Genomic DNA, 18838 nt, shown 5'->3' with positions numbered 1-18838 from the left:
AGTGTTAGATTTTGTCAAATGACTTTTCTGCATCAATTTCTAAGATCATATGGTTCTTGTTATTTACTTTGTTAATATGGTGAGTTATGTTTATTGTTTTTCTTATGTTGAACCATCTTTGCATATTGGACATCCACTTTTTTTCACACAAATACATTTTTATTTACTCTTTAAAGTATGAGGTAGCAAAGGAGGCATCATTAACTATATTTTATATATTATTAAAATGTTAACAGTATTTTATGTACAGTGAAAGATTGAGAAATATTCTTGTACTTATGGATACGAAGTTTGACCCAGAGGTCACTTTAACAGCTAATTCTAAGACCAATACTCTTTTTTTTTTTACAAAGTTCAAATAGTTTTTCACACAAGATATTCCCCATTTCCTTCACCACCTTACCCATTGAACTGTGCAACCCTATGATTAATACCCCTCCACCCATCCTCAGCCCTCTACTTCCACTCTCCCACCACCCCCCAACCCTTATATTCATTCTTCAATAACAGTTTTCTACAGTGTTTGTCCTTGTGAGACTGAGTTAGTTCACTCAGCATAATGCTCTCCAGTCCCTCCCAAGTTAGGTAATAATTTATAAAATCTTTGCTCCTGTGTGTTGCATGGTATTCCATTGTATGAATGTACCTCAATTTGGATATTCACTTTTAAATGGATCTTTAAATACCCTGCAATTAACAGTGGAGCAGTATCTGATATTTTTGTTGTTGTTATGTGCTGTTGAGTCGAGTACAACTCATGGTGACCCTATGAACAATGACTCTGAACCTTGTGCTGTCCTGAGCCAACCTGTCTCTGACACAACTGACCCCATTGCCACAGCCACTGCGCCAAACCATCCCATCCAGGGTCTTCTTCTCCTTCACTGTCCCTCCACCCTTCCAAGCATGATGTCCTTCTCCACAGACTGGTCCCTCCTGGCAACATGCTCAAAGTATGTGAGATGGAGCTTTAAGAACCTTGTCTCCAAGGAGCAACCTAGTTTCACTCTCTCCAGACAAACCTGTTTGTACTCTTGGCAGTCCATGGTATGTTCAGTACTCTTCTCTAGCACCACAGCTCAAAGACATTGATTCTTTTTCTGCCATCTTTATCCATGGTCCAGCTCTCAGATGTATAGCAAGCAATTGAGAAGACCACGTTCTGGATCAGGTGCTCCTAGTTTCAAAACTGAAACTGTTCAGAGACTGTTTGCTGTAGTGTCAGGTGATAAGATAGTCCGAGTATGACTAGGGAACACTGCTTCCTAAATTAGTTTGTCCCATGGGAGAAGGATGGGCAATCTCCTCCTGTGCATTTAACTGTCTCTTGAAAACCTGCTGGAGGGTCAGCTATGGGTCAGTTCTTACTCAACAGCAAGCAAATAACCACAGCAGCAAAAAATATATGATAAAAAAAACCATGATATGCATAGTTTATTGTTGTTGTTGATACCTTCGAGTAGAGCCCTACTTATAGTGACCCTATAAACAAAAGACCTAAAGCCCCTCTATAATTATCAACATTTATCCAAGTTCATAGAGTTACCAGAGGCATGTTGTTTAGGAAGTGGATGCCACTTGTGCTTCCAAACCTGTCATAGAATGTTATTGGTTGAGTTGTCTGTAATGCATAGCGACCCTATGTACAGCAGCTCTGAACCCTTTCCTCTCAGGTTTCTCTGAGACCCTGAGCCAGTCTCACTAACTCTGACACACTAACCCCCATTGTCCCAGTCACTGTATCAATCTATCTCATCCAAGGTCTTCCTCTCTTGCGCTGTCCCTTTACACTTCTGAGTATGATGTTCTTCTCCAAGGACTGATCTCTCCTGGCCACATGCCCAATGTAAGTGAGGCAGAGATTCAAAATCCTACTTTCTAAGGAGAGACTTGGTTTCACCCTCTCCAAGATAGACTGCTTTGTTTTCTTGGCAGTCCATGGTATGTTCAAGACTCTTCTCCAGCACCACAACTCGAAGGCATCTATTCTTCTTTTGTCATCCATAGTCATTGTCCAACTCTCTGAAGCATAACAAGTAATTGAGAAGACCATGACTTGGATTAGGTGCACCTTTGTATGTAGACTGACATTATTGCTCTTCAGCACTATGGAGAGGTCCATGACAGCAGATTTTCCCAATGCAATTAATCTTTTGATTTCCTGACTGCTGGTGTTAAGAGTGTTGATTGTGGAGCTGAGCAAGCTGTAATTGCTAACAACCTCAACGTCTTCTTCATCTATTATGGTGCTGCCAATTGGCCCGGTGGTGAGAATCTTTGTCTTCTTGATATCGAGCTTCAATCAATATTGAAGATTAGCCCTTGGCTTTTTGCAGCAAGTGCTTCAGGTCTACTTCAGTTTCCTCAAGCAAAGTCGTATCATCAGCATATTGTAGGTTATTAATGAGTCTTCCTTCAATTTGGTGCCGCAGTCTTCCTCATAAAGTCCTGTCTCCTGAATGCTCTGTTCTGTATACAGATCCAGAAAGGATGGGGACAGGATGCATCCCTGATGCACTCCTTTCCTTATTTTGAAGCATGCGGTGTTTTCTTGCTCTGTTTTGAGGATTGCTTTCTGGTCCAAGTACAGATTTCGTATAAGCACGATCAAGTTTTCTGAGATACCCAATTTCCTAAAGGTTAGCCACAATTTATTGTAATCCACACAGTCAATTGTCTTTGCGTAGTCAGTGAAACAGATAGACACTCCTCTGGTGCTCTCTGCTCATATAAAGTCATTTACCTTAATGACATAAACGGAGTACAGCTTTCAGCCAGTTAAGAACCTCCATTGGCTTATTTAGCACAGGGAAAAATGAGAAGTAACAGCTAGAACCACTCATCAACAATTGCAGTTTTAAATGTACAAAGTGTGAGTCGAGGAAAATAAGAAGCTGCTTAAAATGAAATAGGATGCAGAAGTTCTGATATTTTTGTTAGGTGCCAGTAAGCCAACTAAGACTCACAACAATCGTATAAACAACAGTTTGAAATCTTTCCCTAACCTGTGCCATCTCCACAATCCCTGCAACGCTCAAGCCCACTATTGCAGTCACAGTGTTAACCCTTCTCATTAAAGGTCTTCCTCTTTTCCCCTGACCCTCCCTTTTCCAAGCATGATGTCTTTTTCCAATGCCTGGTGCCTCTTGACAGCACGCTCAATGTGCATGAGACACATTTTTGCCATTCTTGTCTCCATAGAGCACTCTGGTTGTCGTGATCCCAGGACAAATGTGTTTGGTCTTTTGGCAGTCCATGGTGGTGAACGCAACACTCTTCATCACAGTGAAATTCAAATTCAAACCATCTTCAATCTTCCATATTGATTATTCAACTTTCATATGAAAAGGGATGCATCCTATCTCCATACCTTTTCAACCTGTATGCAGAACAGATTATCCGGGAGGCTGGGCTCTATGAGGAGAAATGTGGGGTCAAGATTGGTGGAAGATCTATCAACAATCTGCGTTATGCGGATGACACAACCCTGCTTGCTGAAACTGAAGAGGTCCTGAAGTGCCTGCTGCAGAGGGTCAAGGACTGCAGCCTCCAATATGGATTGAGGCTCAATGTCAAGAAGACAAAGATTCTCACCATTGGGCCAATTGGCAGCATCAGGATGGATGGTGAAGAGATTGTTCACAGCTTCAGTTCGCTTGGCTCCACAGTCAACACTCTCGGCACCAGCAGCCAGGAAATTAGAAGACATATTGCCATAGGAAAGTCTGCTGTTAGGGACCTCTCCAAAGTACTGAAGAGCAATGGTGTCTCTTTTGGAGACTAAGGTGTGCCTGATACAGGCCATGGTCTCTGCTATCACTTGTTATGCATCAGAGAGTTGGACAATGACTAAGGAGGATAGAAGGAGAATTGATGCCTTTGAGCTGTGGGGCTGGAGAAGAGTACTGAATGTACCATGGACTGCCAGGAAAACAAACAGATTCATCCTGGAAAGGGTCAAACCAGGCCGCTCCTTGGAGGCAAGGATTCTAAGGCTCCGTCTAACATACTTTGGACACGTTGCAAAGAGGGACAGGTCCTTGGAGAGAGACATCATGTTTGGTAGGGTGGAGGGACAGCGCAGGAGGGGAAAACCCTCTATGAGATGGATTGATTCAATGACTGGGGTAATTGGGATAGGTGTGTCAGAGACGGTACGATTGGCATAGGACAGAGCAAGGTTTAGGGCTGTTGTACATAGGGTCACTATGAGTTGCAAGCAACTCGATGGCACATAACAACAGCAACAACAACATATGAATAGAAAGCAATGGAAAATATAATTACTTGGATCAGACACACCTTACTCCTTAAAGTGACACCCTTGCTATCAAGCACTTTAAAGAACTTCTTGATAGTATATTTGACTGACACAACATGTCTTTTTATTTTTTGAAGTTTTTTAAAATTTGTGTGTGTGTGTGTGTGTGCATCCGTGCACACTGTCAAATTGGATCTGTTACAAGAGTTGATTGTCCCTCCTTCCCCAGTAGCATCTGATGGATTCGAACCACACACCTCTGGGATTGCAGTGCAGATTCTTGCTGATAGGCCAATCTTTTTATTTCTTGACTGCTGTTTTCATGGGGGCTGTTTGTGGATGCAGGTAAAATGAATTTGTTGACAACTTTAGTTTTTCCTTCTATCTATCCTAATGTTGTCTTTTGGTTCAGTGCTGAGGATTTGTTGTTTCTTGACGTTGGGTTGTAATTCACATTGAAGCCTGTAGTCTTTGAACTACTTCTTTAGTGCCTTAAATCTGGCCTCACTTTTTGCAAGTAAGGTTGTATAATACTACAACCCTAATGTCACATTGTTTTTCCTATAGTTTAGCTTCTTGATTACTTTTGCAGCATAGATATTGAATAGGAGAAAGGGTATCCTGATGCATGCCTTTCCTGATTCTAAACTGTGCAGTGTTCTTCCATTCCGTTCAAACGGCTGCTTCTTTGTTTCTCATGAACAGGATTAAGTGTTCTGAAATCCCCATTATTCTCATTGTTACTCATAATTTATTATGACTCATACAGTTGAATGCCTTTTCGCCACCACCAAAAGGAAATTGAACATCCTGAATCAGACAATCATATGCCAGGGTGACAAACTGAAGAGAATGGTGTCACAATTCATCATCAAAAAGGATGTTTCAAGACCTATTTTGAAATATAATGCTGGTCATGATAGGGTAATAGCTGTAGGCATAAAAGGAAGACCTGTTGATATAATATTCAACTAAAAGCATCAACCACTAAAGGCAAAGGAGAAGTAGTCTAGGAATTCTGCCAACGTCTGCAGCGAAAAATTTCTAAGAATTAAAGAAAAAAGCTAGTGATCAGATCGCAAAAGTTGGAAACAAAGAACAAGTTTTCACTGAAAATTCTTACTTTTGCAATAGAAACAAAGCCAGACATGATAGAAATTTTTATTCATTGCAAATATCTTTAAAAAAATCCAAGTGGTGATTGAAGATGAGAACTTTACCAGACTTAGTATAGAGGAACACAATTATGGCATGTGGTAAGGTGGTAGAAAGGCTTATTATAATGAGTGAGAATAAGACCAAGGACACACTGTGGAACACATCATTGATTACTCATATATAGGGAGCTCTGGTGGCCTAGTGGTAAGAAGCTGTGCTGCACTCCCAAAGGCATATGGTTCAAATCCACCAGCTGTTCCATGGGAGAAGGATGGGCAATCTCCTCCCACGTGAACAGTTGCCTCTGAAAATTTCGCGGAGGGTCAGTTATGGACCGGTTCTGTCTTGATGGTACACAACAACAACAACAGTTAGAGTTGTGATTGCAAAAAACTTGTGGCTAACATTGAGAAGAACAGGAATCTCAGAACATTTGACTGTGCTTTTTGCTGTTGTTATATGCCATCAGGTCAACTATGATTCATAGTGACCCTGTGCACAATGACTCTGAACCCTGCTCCTACTATCCCGAGCCAACCTCACTGTCTCTGACACACCTACTCTCATTTCCCCAATTATGGTGTCACTCTATCTCATTTGGGGTCTTCCTCTCCTGCACTGACCTTCTACCCTACCAAGCATGATATTCTTCTCCAAAAGCTGGTCCCTCCTGGCTACATGCCCAAAGTATGTGAGATGGAGTCTCAAAATCCTTGCCTCCAAGGAACAGCTTGGTTTCAGCCTCTCCAGAACAGACCTATCAGTTCTCATGGCAGCCTATGGTATTTTAACACTCTTCTCCAGCACCACAACTCAAAGGCATCAGTTCTTCTTGTCTCATCTTTGGTCTTTGATCAGATCTCTGATGCATAGCAAGTAATTGCGAAGACCATGGCCTAGACCATGTGCACCTTAGTTTCTAAACTGTGCTCTTCAGCACTCTGGAGAGGTACCTGACAGCAGATTTTTCTAATGCCTTTTGATTTCCTGACTGCTGGTACCAAAAGTGTTGATTGTGGATCTGAGCAAGGTGAAATTGTTAGCAATTTCAATATCTTCTCCATCTATCACAATGCTGCTAAATGACCCAGTGGTGAGAATCTTTATTTTCTTGATGTTGAGCTGCAGTCCGTATTATAAACTACATTCTGCAACCCTCTGCAGCAAAGGCTTCAAGCTTTTCTCAGTTTCAGCAAGTAAGGTTGTGTCACCTGAATAATGCAGGTTATCGATGAATCTTCTTCCAATCCTGATGCCACATTCTTCTTCATAAAATTCAGCTTCTCAAATGATCTGTTCTGCATATAGATTAAAGAGGTAAAGAAATAGGACGCATCCCTGATGCATTCCTTTTCTGATTTAGAACCATGCAGTAGTATTTCCTTGCTCTGGTCTGATGACTGCCTCCTAAGTATAAGTTTCATATGAGCACAATCAGGTGTCCTGGGATTCCCTTTCTTCTCAAGATTAGCCACAGTTTGTTGTGATCCACTCACTCAAATGTCTTTGCATAGTCAATGAAACACAGATAGATATTCCTCTGGTATTCTCTGCTTTCAGCCAACATCCATCTGACATTGGCAATGAAGTCCCTAGTGTCTTGATAAACCCAGCTTATGTTTTGGTAGTTCTCTATGTCCTGTTTTAGTCACTTTTGGATAATCTTCAGCAGGATTTTGCATGTGTGTGATATTAATGATATCATTCGATAATTTCCACACTCTGTTGGATCACCTTTTTTTGGAATTGGAATAAATATGGATCTCGCCCAGTCAGTTGGCCAGGTGGCTGTCCTCCAGATTTATTGACAAAGTCTGATGGACACATCCAGGGCTGCATCTGTTTGTTAAAATATGTCTATTGGTATGCCATCAATTCCTGGGGTCTTATTTTTGCCAATTCCTTCAGGGTAGCTTGAACTTCCTCCTTCATTACCATTGCCAATTGAACATAAGTGATTTTATGAAGTACTTCTGTGTGGGCCAGTTCTTTTTGGTACAGTGACTCTGTGTACTCCTTCCATCTTCTTACTTAAAACCAACACATGCATAGATCAGGAAGCTTCCCTGTGAAGAGTGCAAGGGAACAGGGCATGGTTCAAAGTCAAGAAAGGAGTGCAACAGGGATGCATCCTTTCTGCATACCTTTTCAATCTATATGCAGAATAGAGTCTGGACTTCATGAAGAAGAATGTGGCATCAGGTTTGGAGGAAGACTCATCAACAACCTGCGTTATGCGGATGACCCAACCTTGCTCGCTGAAATGGAGATCATGAAGTGTTTCATGAAGAAGGTCAAGGACTGAAGCCTTCAATATGGATTGAAGCTCAACAACAGGAAAACCAAGATTCCCACCACCGGGCCAATAGGCAGAATCGTGATAGACGGTGAAAGGATTGAGGTTGTTAATTATTTCAACTTGCTCAGATCCATAATCAATACTCTTGGCAACAGCAGTTAGGAGATCAAAAGACAAGTTGCAAAATGTTTGTTTTAGGATTGTCTATTTTTTTTTATTCAATCTTTTATGTTTCACAAGTAATCTAGGGAACTAGAGTATGTTAAAGAGAATGCGGCATCAGGTTTGGAGGAGGATTCAGCAGCAGCCACCAGTACACAAATGGCACAGCAAGCTTGCAGAAAATGAAGGTTTGATGCAGGTTCTGATGAATCTCAAGTCCATAGCCTTCAGTACGGATCTCACCTCAGCACAAGGAAACGAGAACCGTCACAACTGGGCAAACAATGTGCATAATAAATGGAGAAAAAGTTGGAATTGTGTTGAATTTTATTTTATATCCATGGAAGTAGCAATCAAGAAATCAAACTCTATAGGTCAATTGAGGAAAAATGCTATCTTAATCATGTTTTCTAGTCTGTGATTATTAAATGTGTCTCAATTTGTTCAGATTAAAAAAATCTCCCTTTTTTCAGTGCTCATAGTGCAAGACTTGCATTTTTATTATTTTCATTCCTAAATATTTTTTTTCTAATGTAATTTCATTCTCTCTTTGTTCATTGCAAGTATACATAAGTACAGCTGATTTTTGTATTGCTGACTGTTGGACAACACAGGAGACAGGGGCATTGACCTTCACCTTGCATTTGAAAAGTCATGCAAAATTTTTTATTCACAACACTTAACCAGAAATCATCTACTGTTGACCAAAAATATATCTGCAAACATGATTAATTAATACATGAAATTTTCATCGTTGTCAAGTGCCATCAAGTTGACCACGACTAACAGTAACCCTATGAACAATACACCTGAACTCTGTCCATCTTGACTATCTCTAACCTTCTCGAGTCCACCTTTCCAGTCACTGTGTCTATACACCTCACTGAAGGTCGCCCCCTCCTTCACTGACCCTCGACCTTTCCAAGCATGATGGCTTTTTCCAAGGACTGGACCCTCCTAACAAGTCTAAAGTATGTGAAACAAAGTTTCCTAATATTTGCCTCAAATGGGTACCCTGCCTGTACCTTTTCCAACACAAGCTTATCTTTTTGGCAGTCTTTGGGATATTCAACACTCTTCTCCAACACCATAACTCAAAGGCATTGATTCTTTTTCTGTCATCTTTATTCATTGTCCAACTTTCAGCTTCATAGCAAAGTTTGGATTGAGTGTACCCTAGTCTTCAAACTGACATCATTGCTCATCGGTAATGTGGATAAGTCCTTGACAGCAGACTTGTCCAGTGCAATATACCTTCTGATATCCTGACTATTGGTACCAAGGGTGTTGATGGTGGATCCAAGTAAAATGAAATTGTTGATCATTTCAATCATTTCTCCACTTATCATGATGTTGCCTATTGGTCCAGTGGTGAGGATTTTGTTTCTTGAAGTTAAGATGTAATCCATATTGAGGGCTGCAGTCCTTGATCCTCTGCAGTAAGGGCTTCTAGTCCTCCTAACTTTCAGCAAGCGAGTTGTGTCGTCTGCTTGATGCACATTGTTGATGAGTCTTACTCTGATCCTGATGTCTCATTCTTCCTCATAGAATACAACTTCTCTACTGATTTGTTCAGCATACAATTGAGTAGGTATGAAGAAAGGATACAACCCTGATGCACACCTTTCCTGATTTTAGACCATGCAGTGTTGCCATACTCTGTTCAAACCACAGCTTCGTGGCCAGGTATAAGAACAGGTTCTGGGATTCCCATTCTTCTCAATGACTGTCATAGTTTGTTATGGCCTCCACAGTGAAAGCATTTGCATAGACAGGAGAACACAAAGTGACATCCTGCTGCTATTCTCTATTTTCATCCAAGATTCATCTGACATCAGTACTGACATCTCTCATGCTGCTGACTCACATTTTCAATAGGATATAAAAAGATACTTTTCAAACAGTGAGGGACTTTTGTGGCTGCTGATGTAACTAACTGTGGCAACAACTTGATGGATTTGCTTGTCTGTCTTTCTTTTTAGATGGCAGTCCTTACACCAGATTCATTTTTCCTGGAACAGTGGGTAACCACAGCGGCAGATCTCAGTCTATGGTCCATATGCAACAATTCCACGTTTTCGTGTAGTCTCCGGGATTTTCTGTTTCATGGGAACACTTCCAACACCACTAGTGCCACTTTGAATGGGTCCAACAGTGCCATTCGAGGTTTATGGTGTGCACTTAAGAGAGTGGAAAGCACTTGAGGCCCACGAGAGATCACTTTTTATTGCCATGTGCAATTTACTAGTGAGATGAACTGCGCACGCAGGGATGATTAGCATCGCATAACTTTTTAAGTGGATGCTGGCAGCCCTTGAGTTGACGGAACAGCAACACGAGCTGTGAGATGATGGCTGTACCTGGGTACGCACCACACTTCATTTTATGCAGTTATGATTTAATACTGCGGTTTTATATTCGTTTAAACATCTCTCAGCCACAAATGGCTCCATGAACAGTCTATAAATATTTGCGTGCCTACGTTTTGACAAATTTGAATATTTTGTAATTGTTGTTAGGGGCCATGAGTCAAGCCTGCTTCATAGCTGTCCTATGGCACCGGAAAAGGAAAGGCTTCCTGGCCTTATACGATCCTCAGATCTCTGCTCCATTTCAGCCCTCTGTCTTAGTCACTATGGCACTCAGTCCTATTTAAATATTTCTCTCTTTCCTTGACATTCTCCATTTCCAAGCATGATACGCTCTAGATACTGGGTCCTCCTAACAACATATCCAAATCGTGTAAGAGGATCACTCTGGATGCACTCATTCCGTACTCTTCATCTATCTACACAACAATGCAAAAGATACTATTCTTCTTTGTTGGAAGGAGTGGCATCAACTTCCTAAACAACATGCCTCTGGAAGCTCTATGAACTTTGAGAAACAACGATACTTATACAAAGGCTTCTGGTCTCTTGTTCACAGGGTTGCTGTGAGTCGTGCTCAACTCGACAGCAATCAACAACAACAACAACAACATTCATCGTTGATCTTTATTCTTTGCCCAACTTCAAGATGCTTACTAAGCAGTTGAAAATACCAAGACTGGGTCTAGCACACCTTACTCTTTTAACTGACATCCTTGCTCTTTAGAACTTTAAAGCGGTCCTTGGTAGTAGCTGTGACCAACACAATTTGTAGTTTGCTTTCTTGACTGCTGAGTCTATGAGTGTTGACTATGGACCATAGGAAAGTGAAATCTTTGGCAACGTCAACTTTTGCTGCATATCATGTTGTGATTTACTGGCCCGATTGAAGAGATATTTGTTTCCTTCATGTTAAGGTGTAGTCTGATCAATTTGTGTGCTCAGGTCATGATACATTTTGGCATTTTAGAATAAATTTGTGTATGTTTTATTATTGTTGTGTGCCATCGAGTCATCCGGGACACTTGGCAAACCTACAAACAATAAGTCAGAACTTGCCTTATCCTAAGCCATGCTCATAAACTCTAACATATTTGAACCCAATGTTACAATCACTGTGTCAATGTTTCTCTCTCTTTCAGGGTCTTCCTCTCTCATTGACTCTCTGTCTTTCCTGCCATAATGTCTTTTTGCAAATACTGACCCTTCCTGACAATATTCTCAAAGTATGTGAGATGATGTTTCACTGTCTTTTTCAAATTATTTTATTTAGATACTTTAATGATACTGGTTTATTTAAAATGTTAATATACATTGTTTTTTGCCTCAGATCTTTTTGACTCCCTCCACCCATCAAATTGTGCAAGCCTATGATTATCACCTCCATCCCTCCACCCCCCCCCCCTGCTCACCCTCAGCCCTCTGCCCCCACCCCTCTCCTTGGGTCCTCATACTCATTCTACAATAATGGTCTTATACAATATTTATCCTTATGGGACTGTGTTAGTTCACCCAGCATAATGCTGTTCAGTCCCTCCCAAATTAGATCATGATTTATAAAATCATTGCTCTTGTGCGCTGTGTAGTACCTCTTTATATGAATATACTATAATTTCTCAATTCATTCCATTTTACTTGGGCATTGGGGCTGTTTCCATGTTCTTGCGATGATAAATAATGCTGCTATGAACATTGGTGTACAAGTCTCCATTTGTTTTCATTTTCTCGGGGTGTATTCCAAGCAGTGGAGTAGCTGGGCCATATAGAATTTCTGCTTTCAGCCTTTTAAGGAAACTCTCCACCACCACCACCACCCAAAAAAAAACCCACAAAAAACAAAAAAACCAACCAACAGCACTCTTGGTTGCCTCTCCTCCAAGACAATTTTCTTTGGTTAGCAGTCCATGACATATTCAGTACTCTGCTTTGGCAACACAACTCAAGGACAGCAATTCTTTGCCAGTCGTCCTTGTTCAATGTCCAGCTTTCATACAAACCACTGAAAATACTATGGCTTTGATCAGGTGCCCCTCAGTCTCTACCCTGACATCCTTTGTAGTCCTTTGAAGAGGCCGCTGGCAGCAGTTTTCCTGCATGAAATACGTCTTTTGATTTCTTGACTTCTGCTGCCACAACTGTTGGTTGTGGTTCAAAGGAAAATGGAATTCTTGACTTCATTTTTTCTCTATTTATCATGTTCCTGTACATAGGGTTTTCAGAGGCCTGCTATTTCAGAAGTGGATGGCCAATCCTTCTTCCTAGTCTGTCTTAATGTGAATGTTCAGATTTAGAGAGGTATCAGACAGACCAGCAATTTAAAGGTATATCCCTTATTGTGGCGTTAACTTTAGTGTCAGTGTTGTCCCTGCCTTTCTTACACGCGTCTTTGGACATGTTGTGAGGAGAGACCGGTCCTTAGAGAGGGACATCATGTTTGGGAGGGTGGAGGGACAGTGCAGGAGAGGAAGGCCCTCTATGAGGTGGATTGATTCAGTGACTGGGATAATTGGGATGGGAGTGTCAGAGACAGTGTGATTGGCACAGGACAGAGCAGAGTTTAGGGCTGTTGTACACAGGGTCGCTATGAATCACAAGCGACTCGACAGCACATAACAACAACAACAACATCATGTTCCTGCTGGTCCAATGATGAGGATGTTGTTTTCTGGATTTTGAGATGTTACCCCAATTAAGGCTGTCGTCTTGGTTCTTCTTCAGTAGATGCTCTAAGTCTTTTTCACTGTCTTCAAGTAAAGTTGGATCATCTACATAACACAGGTTGTTGACTTTTCCTCCAAATATAATGTCACCTTTTTTTAATATAGTCCAGTTTCTCAAACTATTTGTTTAGTATACAGATTCAAAAGGTATGAAGAAAAGATATAACACAGATGCATACTTTTCTTGATTTTAAAGTATGCAATATTCTCATGTTCTGTTCCAACAACAGTTTCTTTAAGTTTTGCATGAGCACAGTGAAGTGTCCTCGGTAACCCCTTCTTCTGAACGTTATCCATAACTTGTATGATCCACACACAAACTGTATCTTTGTGACTAAACATAAATAACTTGTCAGAGACAGTAAGATTGAGAATATCAGGATAGAGCAGGGTTTAGGGCTATTGTACATAGGGTCGCTATGAGTTGCAGGTGACTCGATGGCACATAACAACAACCTATCTATTTTTGATACATTCATGGATTCTTTTCTTTTCCTTTTTTCCTCTCCTTATTTCTAGACTATGTGATTCATCCATGAGGTTGGTTGGGGTATTTTTCCCCCCAGTTGTCACAAATCACAGAACAACATGGATATATTTGTTTAAAAAGATACAAAATAAGTAGGCCTTCAGAGTTAAGATCTGTGTTGTCCAAGAATCTCTTCTATGTTAGTCTTGAGGAATTTTCATCTGCATTGGTGAGGCCCCTGCACACAGGATGGGAAAAGGCTTCATTCTCCTGTGCCCATGGTCGATACGAGTGCGCTAATGCTGCACCGGCACCTACCAACAAAGCACTGACGTTCATGAGAAGAAATGCTGGTCTGTAACTTTTTCCTTGTCATATCTTTCTTTGACTATAGAGCAATAATAATGCTAGTGTCATAAAATAAGCTGGAATGTTTTCTTATCTCCTTTATTTTCTTGAAAACTTTGCAGAATACCCGTATCAGCTTTTCAGTGACGGGATGTGGTGGTGGTGGTGGTGGTGGTGGTATGTGCTATCAAGTTGAGTACAACTCAAAGTGACCCTATGAAAAATAGATGGGAACCCTGTCCTCTCTGCACTGTCCTCTTCCTGTTCCACTTACTCAAGTTCATTGCTGGGTCTTCCTTCCCTTTGCCGACTCTCTCTGCCTTCCCACGCATGATGTCTCTTTCCAAGGAACAGCTTCTCCTGATAACATTTATTTGTGGAGAAATCCATCTTTTACTAAAGATGGAATTGTTTTTTTATCGTCATTTGACTGAAAGTTTGCAAAGCAAGCTTATTTCTCATGCACTATTCACACACATTTTGTAAAACACTAATCAACATATCCAGAAGCAATCACACTTCCCCCCTTCTCCCAGTGATTTCCACTGATCCTTCTACCCTACAGCTTCCTGTCTTCTGAGCTTTGTCCTCGAGCAAATGCTGCCCTTTGACCTTAGTCAGTTTGTCACTTTTTCAGTGAGAGTGTCCATGGTGTTACCGGTTACATTCGGGTCTTACCTTCTGTTTGGTTGAAAATTGAGACACAGAGGAGGGTGGTGAGTTTTGTTCCAAGTTTGAAGGGTGACTGACACAAGGCTAAAATCTTAGGAGTTTGACCAGTGTCTAGCAGACCAGTAAGAATGCCCTTTTATTATGGTTTTTAGTTTAGTTCAAAATGTCCCCCACTGTATCCAGGGTCTTCTAGGGCGGTTCCCTTCAGAGGAATTGGGGCTGGGAGCTAGGCACCATCTAGCTCTTCTTGTTTTAGGTTTTGGAAGTTGAGGTTCCCATGACCCATTTCCTCTTTAACTGCGTTAGTCCATAATTACTGTCCTTTCCTTTTCTTTGTTCAAGACAGGGAGAGCGGAAAAGTGGAACCTCAGATAGCTATGGGCAAGGCTGTTAAAACCCCAGCCCCCAGCGAGATGGAGAGGAGACGCCCTAAAGGGGCATGTAGAACATTGAGGACTGTGTTTATGCACACCGACCTTGATGCCCTCAAGATAAGGCCCCAAAGCCCCAGAACATTCCCTCGGGGTATCTGGTTATGATTCAAAAGCTTGCAAAGCATTGCCCCCTGTTGGCTCTGTTATATACATGGAGATATTTACACTATGAATCTTAGAAATCAAGGCTTCCAACACTGTGAGTGCGTGAGGGTGTAGGGCTTTTCACCTATCTGTCCGTATATCTTGTCTATCTGCCTGTCTCTGCTGCTGACGAGATTTGTAGTGTTCCTTTAACCCGTCTTCCCTTTATTTACAGGTCTTCTGGGTTTACCCACATGTTGAATAGGGTCTTAACCGTCACCATTCTTCTGCCAATTATCTATTTACAAATTTTTATTCTGCGTTTCCTCCCTTCCTATCCCCAGTAACCATCCAAGAATAATTTTTCTGTATGTAAACCTTTCTTTTCGTTTTTATATATTTATTCTACCACTTCTGGTAGACTAGTGGTAAGAGGCTGCACTGCAATCCCAAGGTACATGGTTCAAATCTACCAACTGCTCCTCAGGTGAAGTCAGGGCAATCTCCTGTTTTATTAAACTGCCTCTTAAAACCCACTGGCCGATCAGCTATTTGTTATTTCTGACGAGACAGCACACAACAAGAGTAATTCTATTTGCTTATAATTTTTGGTATTTTTCAAAATTCTGATTTGGGCAAAAGTTTCCAAAGCATATGGCTTTTCATTAAATCATTTATATACATCTTGTTTTATCACATTAATTCTAATGCACACTCTGTACCATCCTGACTTTGTTGTACATTGTCTTTCTCTTCACAGTTTTAATAAGTGTATATTGTCTATATATATTACCTTTTACTCCCTCCCCTTCCCAATGCCAGATAACCAGGTACGAACAATTTTTTCTGTGCTTAAATTTTTCCTTAGGTCATAAAATAATTACCTTATACAATGAAATGTGCAAAGAGTTGGAGTCAGAAAATCAAAAAGGCCAAACTCACTCAGCATTTCTTAAGCTCAAGGGACTGAAGAACAAATTCAAACCTCGACTTGCTATAATCAAGGATGCTTTAGGAAGAATATTAAATGATCCAGGAAGTATTAAAAGAAGATGGAAAGAATATACTGAGTCACTGTATCGAAAGGAATTGGCAGACATAGAAGAATTTCATGAAACAACATATGAGCAAGAGCCTATGGTGATGAAGGAAGAAGTTCAGGCTGCTTTGAAGGAAATAGCAAATAATAAGGCCCCAGGAATAGATGGTATACCAATTGACATATTTCGGCTAACATATGCTGCTCTGGACGTGCTCACCAGGTTGTGCCAAGAAATCTGGAGAACAACCACTTGGCCAACTGACTGGAAGAGATCTATATTTGTTCCCATCTCAAAGAAGGGTGACCCAACAGAGTGTGGAAACTACAGAACAGCATCATTGATTTCACATGCAAGAAAGAGTCTACTGAAGATTATCCAAAAACTACTGGAACAGTCGTTTAGAAGAGGTCTTGGCACTAGGGATATTGTAGCTAATGTTAGATGGATCTTGGCTGAAATCAGGGAATACCAGAGGAATGTCTTATCTGTGTTTCATTGATTAGGTAAAGGTGTTTGACTGTGTGGATCATAACAAACTGTGGCTGACTCTGAAAAGAATGAGAATCCCAGAACACTTGATTGTGCTAATGCAAAACCTATACTTGGACCAAAAGGCCGTCATCAGAACAGAGCAAGGAAACACTGCATGGTTCAAAATTGGGAAAGGTGTACACCAGGTAAGGCCCTCTACGAGGTGGACTGATTCAGTAACTGGGGTAATTGGGGTGGGCGTATCGGAGACAGTGCGATCGGCACAGGACAGAGCAGAGTTTAGGGCTTTTGTACATAGGGTCGCTAAGAGTTGCAAGTGAATCGATGGCACATAACAACAACAACCACAATTTACCCTTTTGTGATTGAATAATTTAATTCTGTATGAATACCAGAACACTTGTTCATGCTTATGTGAAACCTATACTTGGACCAGGAGGCAGTCATCAGAACAGAGCAAGGAAACACTGCATGGCTCAAAATTGGAAAGGGCGTACGCCAGGGATGTGTCCTATCTCTATACCTTTTCAACCTGTATGCAGAACAGATTTTCCAGGAGGCTGGGCTCTATGAGAAGTGTGACATCAGGATTGGAGGTAGACTCATCAACAATCTGCATTATGCAGATGACACAACCCAGCTTGCTGAAACTGAGAAGGACCTGAAGTACTTGCTGCAGAAGGTCAAGGACTGCACCTTCAGTATGGATTGAAAAGCTCAACGTCAAGAAAACAAAGATTCTCACCACTGGGCCAAATGGCAGCATCATTGCAGATCATGAAGGGACTGAGATTGTTAACAGCTTCAGTTTGCTTGGCTCTACAATCAACACTATTGGTACCAGCAGCCAGGAAATTAAAAGACAAATTGTATTGGGAAAGTCTCCTGTCAGAGACCTTTCCATAGCACTGAAAGGCTGTGCCAGTCAGATCTGATTTGATGGTACACAATAAGAAAAAAAGGGGGGGGGGAATCACTAGTCCAGCTTCTTCTCTGAGAAAACATCAAATGGCAGAAGACACAGGTGCAGTGGGAGGGCCCAGAGACCCCCGGGGTCCGGGGATGGGAGCCTGCGGTGGTTTCCCCAGAGGCTTCAGGGGTCTGCGGTGTCAGGGCCATGGACAGGGCTGTGAGGGGGGCAGCTGAGGATAACGAGTGGCTCCCCATCACCAAGCTGGGCCATCTGGTCAGAGATATGAAGATGAAATCTAGCCGTCAAGGAGTCTGAGATCATTACCTCTTCCTGGGGATGCCCCTCAAGGATGAGGTCTTGAAAACCATGCCTGTGAAAAAGCAGACACGAGCTGGCCAGTGGACTAGGTCCAAGGCCTTTGTTGCCATTGGAGACTCTACTGGCCATGTTGGCTTGGGCATTAAGTGCTCTAAGGAGCTAGCTACTGTCCTCCGTGGGGCCACTATCCTGGCCAAGCTCTCCACTGTCCTTGTGCAGCGTGGCTACTGGGGGAACAAGACCAGAAAGCCTTACACCATTCCCTGCAAGGTGACCAGATGCTGTCGCTTTGTGTTGGAGTATCTGATCCCTGCACCCCAAAACAATGAAGTTGTCTTGGCACTGTGCCCAAGATACTACTGCTGATGGCTGGAATTGATGACTGCCACACCTCAGCCAGGGACTGCACAGCTACCCTGAACAACTTCGCCAAGGCCACCCTTCACTCCATCTCCAAGACCTACAGCTATTTGACCCCAGATCTCTGGAAAGAGACTGCTCACCAAATCCCCCTACCAGGAATGCACTGACCATTTTGTAAACACCCACACCAGAGTCTCGGTGCAGAGAACCCAGGCTCCACCTGTGGCCACCACATAGTGGGTTTTGTATAACATAAATAAAGTTAATTAAGTCAGGGAGAAAGAAATCACTTGTCCATAGCTGATAGACTGTGTCAGTCCTTCTGACTGTGTCAGTCCATTCTGGGAAAGGTAGAAAGTCGGTGAAAGGGAAGAAGACCCTCAATGAGACTGACTTGATACCAAACAACAACAACAAAAGTATATATATGCATAAATATATATATAAATATGTTGTTGTGTACCGTTGAGTCGCTTGCAATTCATAGCGACCCTATGTACAACAGCCCTAAACCTTGCTCTATCCCTTGCTAATCTTACTGTCTCCAACACACCCACCCATATTACCCCAGTCATGGAATCAACCCATCTCATCAAGGGTCTTCCTCTCCTGCGATGTCCCTCCACCCTCCCAAATGAAGTCCCTCTTCAAGGGCTGGTCCCTCCTTGTAACATGTCCAAAGTGTGTCAGACGAAGCTTCAGAATCCTTGCCTCCAAGGAGCAGCCTGGCTTC

General features: G+C 41.8%; 1 pseudogene; it reads left to right on the top strand.

Annotated features, from left to right (window-relative positions):
* Window positions 1-18342, top strand: part of LOC102859330 — a 67161-nt pseudogene extending 48819 nt beyond the window's left edge.
* The last annotated feature ends 496 nt before the right edge of the window (window positions 18343-18838 follow it).

The sequence above is a fragment of the Elephantulus edwardii genome, unplaced genomic scaffold (assembly GCF_000299155.1).
Source record: "Elephantulus edwardii isolate Elephantulus edwardi_28Jun2011 unplaced genomic scaffold, EleEdw1.0 scaffold00002, whole genome shotgun sequence".
Classification (NCBI taxonomy): Eukaryota; Metazoa; Chordata; class Mammalia; order Macroscelidea; family Macroscelididae; genus Elephantulus; species Elephantulus edwardii.
This window is presented reverse-complemented; position numbering and strand designations above follow the sequence as displayed.